This window comes from Mustela lutreola, chromosome 5 (assembly GCF_030435805.1).
Source record: "Mustela lutreola isolate mMusLut2 chromosome 5, mMusLut2.pri, whole genome shotgun sequence".
NCBI classification, from domain to species: Eukaryota; Metazoa; Chordata; class Mammalia; order Carnivora; family Mustelidae; genus Mustela; species Mustela lutreola.
The window spans coordinates 88,067,837-88,087,300 of NC_081294.1; the positions used below are offsets into that span (position 1 = coordinate 88,067,837).

At 37.0% G+C, this 19,464-nt stretch overlaps 1 long non-coding RNA gene across 1 annotated transcript in view; it reads left to right on the plus strand.

The window, feature by feature from the left end:
* The window catches only part of LOC131832255 (uncharacterized), a 94,297-nt gene extending 75,410 nt beyond the window's left edge, over window positions 1-18,887 (plus strand). The window contains exon 3 of the long non-coding RNA XR_009353965.1: window positions 18,794-18,887. This is a non-coding gene — a long non-coding RNA (uncharacterized LOC131832255). The remainder of the gene's footprint in view (window positions 1-18,793) is intronic.
* The last annotated feature ends 577 nt before the right edge of the window (window positions 18,888-19,464 follow it).

Consider the following 19,464-nt stretch of genomic DNA (forward strand, 5'->3'; position numbering starts at 1 on the left):
TAAGAAAGGAAGGCATAGAATGAGTTTTTGCATTTCTGGGTGCCAGTAACAAACAACCTGAACATGTAATTTTATTTAAAAGCATGATTCTTAAAACAAATATCACTATCTAAAATTATAAATACTTAATGTTGAACAGAAGATATGAAATACCTATATGCAGAAAATTATAATTCTTTTCCTGAACATTATTAAAAAGATCTAAACAAGTGAAGTAGTAGCTCCCATTCATGGATTTAAAAAAACTCAAGTGCATCAAGATTTTAAAGATCTCCAAATTGACATGAGAATCAATGTGATCTAGTAAAAAAAAAAAAAATCACTTTTTGTGGGGGAATGGAACTTGAAAAACTGATTCATCTGTACTGAAATACAAAAGGCTCAAATTAGCTTAGACACTCTTAAAGGAGAAAATGGAGGAGGAGGAACAAATTTCTATTTCAGTTTTACAAAACTTATTATGAAACTGTAGTGATTAGACTTTGTGACTCGTACGGGTATAGACAAACTGAACAGTGCAATAGGACAGATACCCAAAGAGACGTGCATATATATAACTCAGAAATGAAAAATATGACATAATATATTAGTAGGGAAAGGAGAAACTATGTAATCAGTGAAGCTGAGGGGCAGCTGGATGGCTCAGTCAGTTGAGTTTTGGACTCTTGGTTTCAGCTTAGGTTGTGATCTCAAGATCATGTGATCAAGCCCTGCAAAGTGCTCCCTGCTCAGCGGGGAATCTGCTTCTCTCTCTCTCTCTCTCTCTCAAATGGATAAATAAACCTTTAAAAAAATAAAGTATAAAACAAATGAAGCTGAAGCATATTTTTTTACTTTGATACATTTATATATTGTAACATAATTGCTGATGTAGCAGTGTTCATCACATTGCATAATTTGCTACAATATTATTGTCTATATTCATTTTACTGTGCATTAGTTCTCCATGACTTATTTACTAGTTGTTTCAAGTTTGTATGCTTAGAATCATCACTAATGCCCTTATCCCCATCCCCCAGTAACCACCATTTTATCTCTTTTTTTTATTATTGGTTTAACTTTTTTGGATTCCACATGTAAGTAATACCATATAGTACTTGTCTTTTCTCTGTCTGACAGTTTATTTCACTTAGCATAATGTGCTCACGCTTCTTCCATGTTTTCTCAAAAAGGGGGCTATCTTCCTTTCTTTGGGATGAATAATATTCCTTTGTGTATATATACCTCTCTTTTTATCCATTCATCCACTGGTCGACACTTGGGTTGTTTCCATATCTTAGCTGTTGTGAATAATGCTTTGAGGAACATGGAAGTGTATACATCTCATTGAAATCCTATTTTCCTTTCCTTTGAGTCTATACACAGAAGTAGAATTGCTGGATCATATGGTAGATCTATTTTTGATTCTTTGAGGAACTCCGATACTGTTCCCATAGTAGTTAGACCAATTTACATTGCCGTCAGCAGTGTGTTGATTACATTCCTCTCAACTCTTTACAACTCATCCTTGCCAGAACTTAGTGTCTCTCGTGTTATCTTTATTTTTATAATGTAATCCATAAAAGTGATTTCCTGATGCATTATGAATTTCAAATGCAGAACATTAATTTTTTAGGTGAAAATTGATGTCTGTGGAGAAGGAAATGATTTTTTTTAATAAATAAAAAATAATAACCATAGAAAGAAATATTGATAGGTGTAATTTTATTGAAGTTAATTCTTCATTAAAAAAATGAAATTAATGTTAAATGCAAGAATACATATATACACACATACCTTTTGTAAGGCAACACCACATACAAAATTCAGGGCAGTGGCTATGTGTAATGGAAACACAAGAGGATGAAATAGAGAAGAACATAGGTAAAGTATATTATTGACAATATTTTCATTTTTGGTTTAAGTGGTGGCTTGGTGGCTATTAATTATTTTATTAGATAATTAACTAAATGAGTAAAATCAAAGAAAGTCAGTCTGGACAAATGATGATAGCACTTTATGAACGAAGGCCTCTGATTAACCTAATTCGGTACATCTTGCTTTTAAAAAGTCAAAGACGTGGTCACACACACCAAAAACAAGTAGATAAAAGAATAGAGATGTAGCAGAAGACGTAAACAGAAGGCAATAATTTGGCTAGTGCTATAATTATGATAGTTAACTGAATCCAAAGAAGATTAACTGAATAAAATCTTTGCCACTGGAATTTCTGAGATATTTTATGCACTTCTAGTTTTTTTTCCTATGATTGTTCTGCATTGTGCTGTAAAAATAAATGCATAACACTGGTATTGAGAGGGGAAAGATGCATTTGTTAGGCAGGGTGACCTGAATAATAAGACAGGCCTATTCAGAGTGTTTGATGACAGTAGGCAGATTCAGAGAGGTATGAAGGCTAGATCAGCTATGAAACACCATATTTTAACAATAAAAATAATAAAATAGCTGAATTATCAAATAGTTGCAAATTATTTACTTCCCATACAATAATTCTACTCTTTCTTGCATTTTAGAATGAGTTTGTGAATAAGAAACAAGTAGATGGCATTCCAGTGAAGGGGCAAGACATGGCACGTAAGTCCCAGCCTGGTTTATCTTCATTTCCCAAAAGCCCGTTTGCTGCATGTCAGCATGGGCCATAGAAAGCCTTCGGAGGGAGATTTGGAAGGTCAGGGGAAGGAGCAGCAAGGTGGGTTTATCCTTAAGAAGTCTGTGAACAACATTCTAGCGTTGCTTCTTGCTGGATTTTCTGGTTAGGAAACACAACAGCTGGGTTCACAGCTCCTACAGCTCCTGCCAAATTTCCTGCTTTCCAGTCAGGTACACAGAGCTCTGTGATAAAGGGCAGCCAGCTTTGGCAGCACACCCCCATCATCACGTTTGGAAGTGAAGCTGGTCTAACAAAGGTTCCAGACCATCCTTGTGCATTGTTGCTCAGCCTTCCAGGTTCCATCTTGACCTTGCTTCCCCACCTCCAAGACCATCTGCCCTCCTCTGCTGCTTCGGCTCTAGTCTTCAGGCTTTAGCTGCAGACACAGCTTCACATAGCCTGGGAAATCAGCTCCTTCAGCTGCACAACCTCAAATCCCATAATAAACCCCTTGTGATACATACCTCCTAGTTCTTCTGCTTCTTTGGACACACCCGGGGTAGAATCACACCCAGAGGATAATCAAGAACAAAATGCTTTCCCCATGAGTTCACCAGTCTTGGGTTTTGTTTGGAGGCAATCTGGTGCAGCATTTCAAGCCCCAAAGCCCAGGGGTGACTCTTGGTAAATGTTCCTGCCCTTTGTTTCCATCCAGGGCTTTGCAGGCCTTAGAAAACTGTAGGATGCCTGGATTCACACGGCAGTTGCTTCATGGGGTCTCCTATGTAATTAATTGGCTATTTCAACCTAGGAGTGAGTCTTGTATAGTTTTCAATGACTACAGGGAAGAGACTTGTTGATTTTTAAACATATTAGAATATATTTCAGGTCTCCAACTCCATGGACATCAAACTTGCTCTCCATGATGATTTCTAAATTAAGGTAGAAGTTCAAAAAGTTTTCTTTTATTCACAGAAATATGAATAAGATAAATTCTAAGACTACATAAGATACAAAATAAAGAAAATGTGGCAAACCAGGTAAAACTCAAAATGCATTTATGCTTTCCAGGGATGGGACCTAAAGGATTCTATGTGTGTGTGTGTGTGTGTGTGTTTAGTTATTCTACTGAAAATCTTTTGGGGATGCATGATGTTTATATGCAAAAATTCTTTTTTTTTTTTAAGATTTTATTTATTTATCAGAGAGAGAGAGGGAGAGCGAGCATAGGCAGACAGAATGGCAGACAGAGGCAGAGGGAGAAGCAGGCTCCCTGCTGAGCAAGGAGCCTGATGTGGGACTCGATCCCAGGACGCTGGGATCATGACCTGAGCCGAAGGCAGCTGCTTAACCAACTGAGCCACTCAGGCGTCCCAATATATGCAAAAATTCTTTCTGCTGCAAATTGAAGAGGCCATTTGGTTAAGTTAGTTGCTGAAAAGACAAAGAAACTCTTTCCAGCTTTTAGGAGGTTCTGCTGTGCCCTCCTAGAATGATATACCCTGTCACGCAGACTTAAAGCTACTTCACATATATTGTTTCAGAATGGGACAGTACCGTAAGAGGCACAAATGGTATAGAAAATCCACCATCACCCAGCCCTGTTTCTTATTGGTCAGTGAATACCATTCCTCAGGTAACAGGAGAGAAGTTTTCACAGAATGTCAGTTTTACTGAGAAGGTGAAATAAGTCTTAGAAAAAGATCGATGACATCAAGGACTATTTGACCCTGATTTTGGTTGAACTTCGGATACTAGTGAAATATTAGGGTAAAGTTTGGTGTGTCATCAGAGTTAGTCTCCATAAATAGCACTGAGCTCTGTCTCCTTCTCTTCCCCTCCCTCCACAGTCCTCCTCCAATCAGAGAGGGCTTCTTGAGGGAGATTTGAAGGTTCCCCAGAGGGCTCTAGGATATTCCCCCCAGCCCCCCTTCAGGGCTCTAGGCCATGACATTTGAAAAGCTGCCTTTTAAAGATGAAGGCAGTGTGGTCGAAGAGATGAGAGACCTGGGTTTTTGTTTGGATTCTGCCTACCACTTACTGAACAACCCTAGGCACACCACTTCCAGTGCCTGGCATTCTTTCCTCAGGGTTAATAGCATTTGCCCTCTCAAGGTTATCTTGTTGATCAAATTAGGAAATGCATGAGGAAACACTTCTAAAGCTTAAAATGGAAAGCTCTTTGCACCAGCTCCTTCTCAAGTCCTCAAATGATAAGATTTCTCCAAAAGCTTTTTTTTTTTTTTTTTTTTTTTACCCTGACCCTTACCTTGTTTCTTTTCCTACATCATACCCTGTTCTGTGGTGACTTCAACAGCACTTAGAGCTTAAAGTGTCACCTTGAGGCATATGATTCTCAGGTTGACATCTCTACCTCCAAACCCCTTTCGAATTCCTCAGCTGGATTTCCAGCTGTTTTATATTCAACATGTGTTGTCCACTCTCCTATTCAGCTACTTGAAACATCTTTACCAGAGCCCCAATCTCCCCACCTCCTCGTCAGAATTTCCCTTTTCTTCAGTGTCCATCATCCTAACATTAGAAACTAAAAGATCCTAGAAATATTTTGGCCTCTTTCTCTCCGCAGTCCCAAGTCCCCACATGTGGCTTCAGATTTGGTTAATTCTGCTCCGAGATGATCCTCCCTTCATGTCTGTGCTGCTGGTTCTGTCCACACTGCCTCATCCCAGCACTCATGACCTCATGCCTGGATCCCTGCAGCCATTCCCTACTCCATCTCCACATCCAGAACGCCTACAATTCCGCAAATCCTCCTTGCCATGCCAAGTAATTTTTAATAAAATACAGCATAGGTCATATTGCTCCCTTGCTCCTAGACTGTTATGGCTTTCTGTTGCCCGAAGAATACAGTATCGATTTTCTTTGAGGCACCTATGTGGGCACTCTAAAGAAAGAAGTAGTAACTGTTACACACCCATTACTCATGTCTCTGTTAGAGCTGGCTGCTTCTGCATTTGCAAACTGTAGAGAACAACAGTCAAGTCTGTCCATAAGTATTCCTAGTTAATCTAATTAACTTTAAATTCACCTCTTTTCCCTCAAATATCTTATGTCCTCTTTGTCTATATTATAGTTCCTTAAAAACATTTTTTCCCCTCAACTATCTATTTGGGTTGTTCCTGTTCCTCTTTGTAGCTGAAATGCTCATACTTGCAAATTTCCTGGGCAGATGTTCACCCTGAGTTTGGAATAGAATATGTCCCCAAATCCACACCTGGAGCTGAAGCATACAGCATACGGATTAACTAATGTAGCTCAAGATCTCATTTATACTTAGAAAGGAATCAAACATCCATAAAGATTACATTATTCCATGTGTTTAAGTGCATATTAAATAGACTAATCATAATTATTGGCCTGATGTATTTTAGAATTTACATGACAAAGAACTCACTCCTAAATTCCATAGCAGGAAAAAAAATTCTTTATTAGTATATAAAAATAATTATTTAAAGATGCTAAAACAATACACTGACATAATATTATAAGCATAGGCATATCTGATGTCACAAAAGCTATTTAGGAGAGAGACAGACCAGATATTTCCCTGAACCAAGACCTAGTTAACATATGCCTGCATAATGGCATTAAATGGATCTTTGCAGTTTCTTTCGTGTTTGGTGATGGCCAAATCACAAGAAACAAGTGTCATGGAAAATATAACTGAGCTAAAGGATCCATTTAACCATCTTTCTCCACTTATCCCACCCAGACACCCTCCAAGGCACTTCCAGATTTTTGTGTGGTTCCATTTTAAAAGAAGCCATTTCCAGGGACTCTCGAGGCAAAGTGCTCCAAGCTATTGTCGTAGCTGCCACTCACTCGCTTAGACAATGTTAGGAAGGGGAAATGTGCTCAGCATCTCCTCCTCCTCATGCCCACAAGAATGCAAAGCTAGAACTTGGAATAAAGGGCAATGTTTGTTGTTCATCAGTCTCAGAAGGAAACTGACAGCACACTCTAAAACATTTATCCAAACATATCAGTGAAGGGAACATATACAGAGCTGTGAGTATGGTTAGGGAGCTAGTGACACATGAAGAATATCCCAGTAACTAGCACCAACAGGAAGCCCTAGATCTAAAGCAAGAAGAGGAGGGAAAGGTTACCAAATGCTGTCGGAGATGGGATGGGAGAGGGGAAGATGGTGGAGCTGCATGGTAAGAGCTCTGGCTCTAGGAAACCTTCTCATTTCCCACTGACACTTTCCACGGGCCAAACCCAAAGAGCAGCAGAGGGCACGGGAACCAGGGAGATCCAGTCCATAGTGATTAGCCTCCAGAGCAGGGCAGAGAACTGAAGAATGGATAGATGGGGCTCAGGCAGGAACCCAAGAGAGAAAAACTAGTACTCTCATCTTCTACCAGGACCTCAGCAACTGTATTAAATGATCTAAAATATTAAGAAGGAGCATATCTGTCATAGCAACCAATAAATAGTAAGTTTTATTGGGTATTAATAAATGTAACTGATATTTTAATACACTGACTTATAACAAAACCAGTAGACCTGGCTGCCTAGAGATTTCTATGGATCCAATGATACATATAGAATATCTGTTCAGCACTTGGAGTGGCTAAATAATTTTGAGAAAGTCAATACATGGAGTGGTGGGTCATGAACAAATCCCCAGACACCATCAATTTAGTCTGTGTGCTTAAGCACAGTGCTCTAGTGAACTGTTCAGACTTATGCATCATGAAACACTGAAAGTTAGAATAAGATGGAAACCCCTGGGGAAGCTTTCCACTCCACTGCATTGTGGATGGGAAATAGTTAATTATTTTCCTAGTTCTGAAGATAACTAACCACACTCCTTCTGTAAACCTGAGTGTAACTGTCACTATGAAGGACAGAAATAAAATCAAGCACCAAATGACTGTTTAAAACCACCTTTAAATTATATGTGCACATTTTAATATAAAAAAATTCTCATTTACTCTTTATTAGTCTATGTAAACCAGATGAAAAAATTAGAATACATAGAAGTCAAAAGACGTGCCAGGAATCACGCATCCAAGTAATAGAACCAAAATTAAAACTGGTTGATAACCATTGGAATCACTTACTGATGTCTTCAAAATTGAAGCTCCTGAGTCCCATCCTGCATCTACTGAAGTAGCATCAGGATTGGATTGGGAGTGACTTGTGGTGACATAGCAATTATTCTCTGTACTTTTAAAGGCTCCACACCAAGGCTGATGTACTGACAGGTTCATAATTGCTAAAGATATAAACTGGCCAAATGCTGAACAGCAGATTCTAAGGAGCAACTCCATTCAGTTCTTGATTGATTCTCTGTCTCCAAGTGGGTCATCAGTTACAAACAGGAATCTTCTTGTCAGGTCAGAATTTTGATGGAAGCTATATTTGGAGTCATGCTATTTGCCCTATTATTGTCAGGTCATGAAATGCAGCTTAACAAAATGCTTTTTCTAAGACCTGATGTGAAAGTTTAAAAGCCTCCCTCCTTCACCTTTTGTGCACTACAGTTTGCATGGAGAATAGGCACATAGCTAAAAGAAAAACACTTACTTCAAGTTCTGGAAATAGCAACTGAGCACCACTCATTCTCCTTCTGACACTGGGGTTATCCTAGGAATACAGCTGCAAGTGAAGTCAAACATAAATTCAAAAATAAATACTTGAAGAGGGAGACAAAATCCAGTCACCATGGGTTACCGTTCCCCACTCCACCAAAATAAACAAAATCATTTGTTTCAAATGAAGGCTTCTTGAAAGGAAGGAAGGTATAACCAAAATAATCAGAAGAAAGTATAATGCACAGTAGGATCTGACAAACTGGGAAATTTTTAAGTTTGATGCAAGGTAGATAACAGGGAAGCTACCCTATTCCCCACATTCCTCCATGACACAATCATGTGTCACGGCACCCCTTGAAGATTGGAAGGTCTTCTGCATCTTGATTTTTGGACTCAGACCAACCCTACATTAATATTCTTCTTCTTCTGTCCTTTATCTCTTTCTAACAACTTGTTGGAGTGGTTTGCTGATAATATAATACATTTAAGGGAGGGAGTTTTTAAAAACAATTAATCCTCCTTTGTATTGATCTTTAAACTAGCCAACATTTTCCACTGGATTCTTGGTAACCTCTCTGCACAATAGAATAAGATCTGAAATCTGCTTACTCTTATGAAAAATTAGTCATCACTAATGCAGAGTACTTTGGGTTGCATGTAAGAGTCAGTATGCCATTGGTACTCAAGTTAAAGAAAAAAAAGAAATCCAACAATAATCAAATTTTCCTTGTAATGGTTGGATAGCACCCTTCTGGAAGATTAGTGGCATTAATTCAAAAATTACTTCTTGGTTGGATAGACGAGCACTATGGTGACGCAGGTGGAATACTACCTCAAGTAGAAACTATAACTTGGGCAATACAACTGCCCACACACAACAGATGTGTTAGTGAGCAGAGCAGAACTTCCTGAGGGGCTGAGTGCATACAGATGTGGCCATTCAGGGCCTGTGCTGACGTAAAAGCCTGTCCTGGTGCAGTCTTTCTGAACATAATCCTCCCATTTCTCCATTTCTTTCTAAACAGAAGCTGGAGGAGGAATGGTCAGCCAAACCAGGTAGAGCTCTACCTTCTGGCTATGCACTGCCTCCTTCTATGCTTCCCCCGGAGACTGGAGGACAGTTTTTTCCTTCAGACATGGCCACCTCACTTGAAGAAGCTCTTGGGCTCAGTTCAGTTCTACGAGTCACAGAGGTGGCTGAGAAGACATTTATCTAAAAGAATTTGAGAATAATATAGATAATACGGAGTATATTATCATGTCAATAATGTTTATAAATGGAGGAAGCGTGATTGAGTGTGAAGAGAAAAGCAAGATAACTTTGCAGTATTTCAGGAAGTACTATAGGTCTTTAGCCAGCAAAACAGTTTTATACGAAAAGGAAAAAACCCTCGTTCCATACTTCCTTGAATATGTTTAATGAGATTGATTCTGAAATTTCTTCAATTTAAAGTTTATCTCAAAACAGCTTTTAGGGGTGCCTGGGTGGCTCAGTGGGTTAAGCCTCTGCCTTCGGCTCAGGTCATGATCCCAGGGTCCTGGGATCGAGCCCCACATCAGGCTCTCTGCTTAGCAGGGAGCCTGCTTCCCCCTCTTTTTCTCTGCCTGCCTTTCTCCCTGCTTGTGATCTCTGTCAAATAAATAAATAGAATTTTTAAAAAAAAACAACTTTAAAAAAACAATTTTTTAAAGATTTCTGTCAGACTTGGGCAACTTAACTTAAATGCAATTTTTCTTTGACAATTAAACAAAGTCAGATACTTTTGAGAAATGAATCCCAATTCCTAAAACTTATATTTGTAGCTCTTTTGTTTTTCTTTTCTGACATAAAGAAGTATAGCCATTGTCTTTTCCATTTTGCTTATTTGAAAATAACTAACCTCAAGTATTTAAGCAAAATACATTTTGACTTGAAACTATATATTTCCATGGATTTTGCAAATCAGTGCACATGCTCCTCAAGGCCCTGCTTAATTTGTGTGTCCTCAGAAGGATCTTGGGCTTACACGCAGAGTGTGCCAGGGGCTGGCAGCAAAGGAGGGGTGGACCCATTGTTGCAGACACCCACAGCGATAACATCAAGCTCCAGGCAAATTGTAATTAGGCAAAGAATGTTCTCTTCTATATTCTTCTTTTAAAAACACCATGGAGAGCAGCTGTAAAATTCAGAGTTATCTTAAGACTTCTTGTCATAAACTATTTATTGAATCACCTGGAATGTTTTTGCTTGGATGTCTCATTGTACAACCAATACATTCATCTCTGTCCCCTGACTTGTGTGGCTAAAAAGGATGATATGGGAGAAATACAACTTAGAACCACGAGTCTAAGGATTTCAGTCTCTTCAGCAGGCATTAAGGCTTATTTCAAGTGGCTGTGTTTCCTAGGGGCCAGAGTGTCTCACAAAGTCCCCTGGGGGCCTTGCGTTTCTTTCCACTGTGCTTCCATAGAAGGAAACATAGGAAACAGCAGAGCTCATCCTGGTGAAAATACCTCCTCGGTGTCTGAGCAGACAAATCCTAGGGAAGAGCACATTAACCATTAGAGAAAGTAGGGAAACTGAGGTGGGATTAAAGGAATATACACATTAAAGGGATATAAAGGTATTTCTTAAAGGAACATGACATAAGTACATGCAGGTTGAAAAAACCAGATGATTGACTCTTTTAATCTTAGTCAATAATTTTTTTTTTATTTTTTTATTTTTTATACTTTTTTTATTTTTTATAAACATATATTTTTATCCCCAGGGGTACAGGTCTGTGAATCACCAGGTTTACACACTTCACAGCACTCACCAAATCACATGCCCTCCCCAATGTCCATAATCCCAACCCCTTCTCCCAAACCCCCTCCCCTCGGCAACCCTCAGTTTGTTTTGTGAGATTAAGAGTCACTTATGGTTTGTCTCCCTCCCAATCCCATCTTGTTTCATTTATTCTTCTTCTACCCACTTAAGCCTCCATGTTGCATCACCACTTCCTCATATCAGGGAGATCATATGATAGTTGTCTTTCTCCGCTAGACTTATTTTGCTAGGCATGATACGCTCTAGTTCCATCCATGTTGTTGCAAATGGCAAGATTTCATTTCTTTTGATGGCTGCATACCCTAGGACCATGACCTGAGCCAAAATCAAGAGTCGGATATTTTACTGACTGAGCCTCCTAGGCGCCCCTTCCTTGTAGCTTTTAAAAATTATTGACTAATGGAATACTATGCAGCCATTAGTCAATAATTTTTAAAAGCTACAAGGAAGGGGCGCCTAGGAGGCTCAGTCAGTAAAATATCCGACTCTTGATTTTGGCTCAGGTCATGGTCCTAGGGTCATGGGATTGACTCCACTTGGCTCTTCACTGGGCATGGAGCCTGCTTGGGATTCTCTGTCTCCCTCTGCTTCTCTTCCCTCCCCCCACCCCGACTCGGAGGCACACACTCTCTTTTTCTCCATCTTTCTCTCACTCAAAAGTGAAATAATAAATAAATCTATAGGGAAAGCAACTCCCACAGCAGCTAATGAAAAGAAGGAGTCTGAGGAGTGACCATCCAGGAGGCAGAGTAGAGCGAGGGTGCAAAACACCTTCTAGAACTGCGAGGATTATCCAAGAGAAAAGGAAGGGGGTAAAGGAGAGCCTCTACTTACTCCATGTTGACATGTACCAGGTACAGGTCTGTGTATTTCCCATGAGTTATTCTAACTCCAAAAAAGGCAAATTATATATGATTTCCTGATTCACCCGATGGGCAAATGGATGTTTAGAGAAATTAAGTACTTTCCTAACATCACAGAAGTGCTAAATAGAAAGTGTGTGTTCAGAACTAAGGTTGCCTACCTAACTAATTTCAAAGCCTGTTTTCTCTCTGTAACAAAACCAGCTCCAAATGGGAAGCCAGTTGTTTATATCACCAGACAACTTTCATGGAAAAGGGAAAATGAAGTCTCAGGACATTAGGAATCTTGGCAGTTTCCAAAGATTTTCCAGTAATTGGTGCTATTTCCCCTCATAACCATATGCTCCTACTCCCAGATTTCTACAGTCTTATGAAAATAGTGGAAAATAACATTTTGCCCCTAGGCATTCAGGAGGTGAGAAGTCAAAATCAAAACCAAGAGTTGCAGAGTTTTATGAAATGATAAAAATGAAAGAAGACTGATATTTTTGAGACTTTGTAATTTCAAAATAAAAATAGTTTTCAAATTTGTGAAAGCTTTAGTAATAGTAGAGTTAGGGCTTTCAAAGTCAGAAATACAATTTCTGTGTAATCAAACACAAGAATATCTGTAAGTTCAGGATTCCACTAGACATTTTCATATATACATTTATAAATAATCACTGGAGAAATATTAGATATTAACCAAAATATCCCCAAAAAAGGGAAAAGAGCAACATAGGAAGACCTCTGGTTCAAGTGTTTCTTTTTAAGAATAACATAACAGGGGTGCCTGCGTGGCTCGGTGGGTTAAGCCTCTGCCTTCATCTCTGGTCATGATCTCAGGGTCTTGGGATCGAGCCCCGCATCGGACTCTCTGCACAGCGGGGAGCCCGCTTCCCACCCCCTCTCTCTCTGCCAGCCTCTCTGCCTACTTGTGATCTCTGTCTGTTGAATAAATAAAGAAAAATCTTAAAAAATATATATACATATACCAAAGCTAAGATTAGCTGGTCAAACACTAAAATGATAATTTTTAAATGTATTTTTACATTAGCCCATGAATGTAATGTATATTGTTTGGGTGTGTATTATGTATTGATTCAGTTAAAGTCACAACCTGACCACAAGGTCTAAAATATATTTTCCAAATGTGAGATTCCTTTGTTTGTCAATTGCCTAAAATTTAAGGTGAAGTTTTTTTGTTTGTTTGTTTCATTTAGAAACATCTGAAAAAAAAAGAACTTAACTTCTGAAGTATAGAAATGAAACAGTTTGAGCATATATTGTTATCCTTTATTTCCAGATGAAGAAATCTTTGTCCAAAGTCAAGCAGCTGGTAAATTTTAAAACCCCAATTCCATGTCATCAAAACCAGTGGTTGTCAGCTGGTAGTAATTTCTGGTATTAGGAAGATGTATCTCAGTGTGACTCTAATACACATTCCCAAATAACTAATGTTGTTGAATCTTTTTTATTCAACCTATTGTTTTTGTATTATAGATTGTAGATATCTGCCCACACTCAATAACTTGTGTTTTTACTTTCTTAGTGCTGTATTTTGACAAATGTCAAATATCTATATAGGGTTTACAATTCTTTTTTTAAAACATCTTTGCCTAGTATAAGGCCATAAGGGTGGGTAGTCTATATTTTACTATATAGAGACTTTTTTGTTTCATCTTTCACATTTAGATCTACAACTAGCCTAGAGTTAATTTTTCATATGGTGTAAGATAGGAGTCAAGGGATATGTATTTTCACATAGTAATTCAGTTGGTCCAGTATGCATCTCACTACTACATTCTTACTTTGCAATTCTACCTTTGCCATGAATCAAGTCTCCATTTAGATGTTGGTCTGTTTTGGGGCTCTGTTTTATTCCATTCGTTTATTTGTCCATCTTCTTCCAATTCCATATTGTAACAGTTACTGTAGCTTTATAAGTTTTGACATCTGGTAGTGTAAGTCACACAACTTTGTTCTTTTCCTTCAAGATAGTCTTGGCTTTTTTGGTCTTTTGCTTTTCTATATAAGTTTTAGAATCAACTACCAAATTTTACGCCCCCAAAAAAGTCTGCTGGCTTTGTATTTATGAGTGCATGCATTTTTTTTTTTAATTTTTAAATTTCTTTGTGAGTGCATTTATTCAATAGATCAATTTGGGAAAAACCAACATGCTAACAATAAAAACTTTTCTAATCCATAAACATGACAATCCATTCCTTTATTTAGTTCTTCTTTAATTTCTCTTAATAAGGTTTTATAGTTTTGTGTGTCCGTGTTAAGTTCTTTTGAAGTTATAATAAAGTTTTGTTTTTAATTTTCTACTTCTTACTGGAATATTGAAACTTAGTTGATACTTGTACACTAATTTTGTTTCCAAAAAATTGCTTCACTCATTTATTTTAATTGTTTAATAGAGTCTCTAAAAGAACTGTGGAGAACGACTAGCAGCAGTTTTTATTTTTGTCCTTCATGTGTCTACTTTTTATTTATTTTTCTAACTTTATTATACTAGCTAGGACAGCTAATACAGTGCTGAATAGAAGTAATAATAATCTGTACCTTGTCTTGTCCCCTATCATAAGGTGAAAGTCTTTAATACTTTAATAATTCAACACCAAGGATGCTCTTGCTGCAAGATTTCTGATTTTTTTTTTTTTTTAAACCAGGCTAAGGAAGTTTTGTTCTATTTCAAGTGTGGTTAAGAGTTTTGCTTTCTTGGGCGCGTGGGTGGCTCAGTGGGTTAAGCCGCTGCCTTCGGCTCAGGTCATGATCTCAGGGTCCTGGGATCGAGTCCCGCATCAGGCTCTCTGCTCAGCAGGGAGCCTGCTTCCTCCTCTCTGTCTCTCTCTGCCTGCCTCTCTGCCTACTTGTGATCTCTCTCTGTCAAATAAATAAATAAAAAATCTTAAAAAAAAGAAAAAAGAGTTTTGCTTTCTTTTGTTTTTAACATAGATGGCTGTTGAATTTTATCATTTTTTTTGGCATATATTCAGATGATCATGTGACTTTTGTCCTTGTTTTATTGACATGGTAAATTATATTAATTGGTTTTTGAACTTTAAAATAAATTTTCTTATATCAAGAAGAACCCAACTTGGTCATGCATACATTATTATATTTGAGTCACTATAATTTTGTTAGGAATTCTTCATTTCTGTTATAAAACGTTATAAAACAAGTTGAAGAGTTTCCTTCTTTATGTTCTCAGAAAGAGTTTGCATAAGATATTCCTTCTTCCTTAAATGTTAAAAAGAATTCATTGGCAAAGCCATTCAAGTCTGGAGTTTTCTTTCGGAGAGCATTTAAAGTATAGATTAATATATTTAATAAATATAAGACTATTTCAATCTTCTTTTTTTCAGCCTTGTAATCTGTTTATGAAGGAATATGTCAATTTCACCTAATTTTCAAGTTTTTGTTAAAGCCATTCATAGCATCCTTTATTAACATTTTATGTCTGTGCTACATTCCCTGTGATATTTTTCTGTCTTTCCTTCTTATTTACTTAACAATCTTTTAAGAGTTTTAATCAGTTTAAGATTTTAGCTTTTCAAAGAACCAACTTTTGTTTTTAATTGGTTTTCTCTATTTTTTTTTATTGTTTTCTGTTCTTTTCTGCTTTTCTGTTTATTATTTACTTTCTTCTACTTTCTCTGGGTTTCACTTGATGGTATTTTTTCTATCCACTTGAGTTGTAGATTTAGATTATTTGAGTGTTTTAACTTTTATTTTTCAATGTGTACATTTAAGGCTATGTATTTTCCTCTAGGAGCACTATTTAGCATTATCTTAGAATTTTTGATATTCCATTTTCACTGTCATTCAGCTCAAAATATTTACCCATTTTCCCTTTGGATTTTGTTCTTTGACCAAGGAATTTTTTTAGTAGTATACTGCTTACTTTCCTCCAAACTGGGAGACAGTCTAGTTATTGTGTGACTTATTTCTAGCTTTATTATACCTTAGAGCCTACTCTGTATGACTTCAACCCTTTGTAATTTACTGAGACTTGATTTCTAGCCCAACATGTTTTCAGTTTTGGTAGATGCTTCATGTATTCTTGAATAGAATGTGTGTCCTGCAGATGCTACGTGCTGTGTTGTGTGTAAGTCCACTGACTCACCTGCTATCATATTTTTCACATATTCTAGGTGCTCACTGATGTTCCCACTGCTTGCTCTGCCACTCACTGAGAGGTACTTTTTAAAAATCTCACTGTATTTGTAGACTTGCTTACTTTTGCACTTAGTTCCAGCATTTTCTGCTTTATATATCTTGAGACTATTTTATTAGAAGTATATACAGTTTAAATTATATACTGTATCATCCTGGTGGATTGATCCTTCATGAACTCTCCTTTACATCTACAACTGCTTTTATTTTGTCTAATATTAATGCAACTATACCATCTCTCTTTTGGTTTCTATTCTCATTACTTTAATGCTGCTTTTTCTATTAACTTTCTTATATCTTTATATTTAAAATGTTTCTCTTTAAAAATGTATATGATGGGGCACCTGGGTGGCTCATGGGTTAAAGCCTCTGCCTTCGGCTCAGGTCATGATCTCAGGGTCCTGAGATCGAGCCTCACATCAGGCTCTCTGCTCAGCGAGGAGCCTGCTTCCCCCTCTCTCTCTGCCTACTTATGATCACTCTCTCTGTCAAATAAATAAATAAAATATTTTTTTAAATGTATATGATTTTTTTTTGGAAGTTTAAACTGGGGTGCCTGGGTGGCTCAGTCGTGAAGTGTCTGCCTTTGGCTCAAGTCATGATCCCAGGGTCCTGGGATCAAGTCCCACATCAGGCTCCCTGCTTGGTGGGAAGCCTGCTTCTCCCTCTCCCACTTCCCTTGCTTGTGTTCCCTCTTTTGCTGTGTATCTCTCTGTCAAATAAATAAATAATCTTTTTTTTTTTTTAAAGTGATGATAATTTTAACCAGTGTATTTGTCTATTATATTCAATGTAATTAATGATATATTTAGATCCTATTACTTGTTTGGTATTTGTAGTTTGTATACTTTTTAAATTTATTTTGACTTCTTTGGTATTGTCAAGTATATTGGATTATCAAGCATATGTAGTATATAATACATACTAAGATGTATTAAATTAATATATTTATATATTATACTATATCATCAATCATTTTAGATTATAAAGTAAATATTTTATTTCCATCCTTTATCAATGAATCACTAAAAGAATGTTTAACTAATTTATTAATAGAAGAAAATGAAATACCTATATTTACATACTTGATAATTCCTGTGAAAGTGATATATCATTTTTCTGTGGTTCCTTTTAAGAGTTCTTTTTATTTTTGTTTTTCATTACTGTGGTCAAAATGTGTGTGGGTATTTTATTATATTTTATTTTTTCCCTGTTTGGGTCTTATAAAACTTCTTGAATCCTGGATTTGTCTTTCACTAGTTTTTAAAAACTCTCAGCCTTAGGGTACCTGGGTGGCTTAGTGGGTTAAGCCTCTGCCTTCAGCTCAGGTCATGATCTTGGGGTCCTGGGATTGAGCCCCGCATCAGGCTCTCTGCTCAGCAGGGACCCTGCTTCCCCCTCTCTGTCTGCCTACCTTTCTGCCTATTTGTAATCTCTCTCTCTGTCAAATAAATAAAATAAAATCTTTAAAAAAAAATAAAAACTCTCAGCCATTATCTCTTTAAATATTGTTTCTGCCTTAATTTCTTCTCTTTTTCTTTTTCTGGGAATTACATATACATACAAGTAATATTTATAGTGTTCCCTATGTCTTTTAAGCTCTTTTTTATACCTTATTTTTGTTGATGTTTCCATCCAGATATTTTCTACTGACCAATATTCTAGCTAAAAAATCTTCCCTTCACCTGTGCCTAATCAATGCTAAAGCACTGATTAATATCTGGGTGATACCATAACAAGATACCACAACCTGATGGCTTCGAACAACATTTTTTTCTGGGAGCAGTCTGAAATTAAGGTGTTGGCAGAGCTGTTCCTCCCTCAGAAGACTCTATGAAAAAGTTCTCCCTTGCCTCTTCCATTTTCTCATGGTCCCAGCTGTCCCTTAGTGTCAGGCTGCTTCAGTCCACTATCTGCCTCCCCTTCACATGGCCTTCTCTTCTCTTGTGTGTCTCTCCTCTATGTGTCCTAAGGGACACTGGCCATTGGATTTACAGCCCACCCAAATAATTCAAGATGACCTCCTCGAGACATCCATAATTTACTTATGTCTGCAAATACCATCTTCCCAAGTAAGGTAACATTCACAGTTTCTGGAGGTTAGATTATGGACCTATCTTTTTGAGGACCACCATTCAACTCACCACAATTATCTAATGAGTTCTTAATATCAATTATTATTTATAGCTCTATAATTTTCTTTTGATTCCTTTCTCATACTCCAGTTCTCTGTATGATTTCTTTAGGCTTATATTTAGTTTTTGAACTTAAGAATCATAGTTATTTTAATATTGACATCTGATAAAACCCAATAGCCACATTTTCTGCACACTGTCATCTGTTTTTCAATCTTAGTTTTTAGTTATAGGTCTTGTCTCTTGGATAAATTACTTTTTAGAAACATAAGGCATATTAAAGGTCCCCACAGTAAGTGGAAAGAATTACAAAATTTCTTGAGCATTTTTATTATGATGAGAAAATACCTTAATCATAAGGAGAAATAGTACTTCTTTTCATTTTTGTCTTCTTTTTATGATTGGAAGATGATCCATACAAATTCTTTTTTATCTTGCATATGCCTATATGCAAAAATGGTATCACATAAAGAAATTCTAGATAGTGATTGTGCCTTATTGAAAAATACCTACTATTTTTGAGATATTGAGCATTGTGAAAATCCACGAAAAGGATACAGAAAAAAAGATGTATAAAGCATTTTGGTTCTTTTACACAGTTGTAAAATCACAAAGAAGTCAGTAGATTTGAGTTAAAAAGAAAAAACAGCTTTGTTTTCTTTCTCCTTCAGACTTTGATGTGTAAATAGAAGCAAACAGTTAAAACCAGCATTCAATAATTTAAACCTTAAAATCTTACCAAAGAAGACTTGGACTATCCAAAAGGTGAGTCAGAAACAATCTAAATAACAAGCACAATAACCAAATCGCTATTTGTCATTGATGTTGAAAACACATTTAGCATGTTGCTTCTGAGGTGTGATTTCTGCAATCCTATTCAACACCTCTTGTTAAACACCCTGAAATCTTCCTCAGATTTTTGCTCAAATGCTTTTCTTCCTCCATGTGTCCAATGCAGAAAATGCAGGTGGAGGGAGCCAAGTCCAATCCTAGGGGATTTCTGTAGAAGGTTCAGCTGACTGCGGGGTTGTGGTATAACCATTTGGAAAACACTTCATGATAGTATCTTTGTTTAAACCATTGGCTTTATGGGTGTAGTTCAGGACCCATTGTCTCAACCTGACCTTTGTCAGAATGACACAAAAATCCCATGATGCAGGAAGAGTATACTTACTCACTGGTTCGGTTAAGATGTATTAAGATGGGTCTGAGGAGGCAAGAGAAAAGTGAGTAAACCTATTTTGGTAAGTTAATAGAATAAAGTAAAAATGGATCATATTTCCAAATTCCATTTATTTCTTTATGCCAAAACTAAAACCCTGTAATAATGATTGGTTTTATA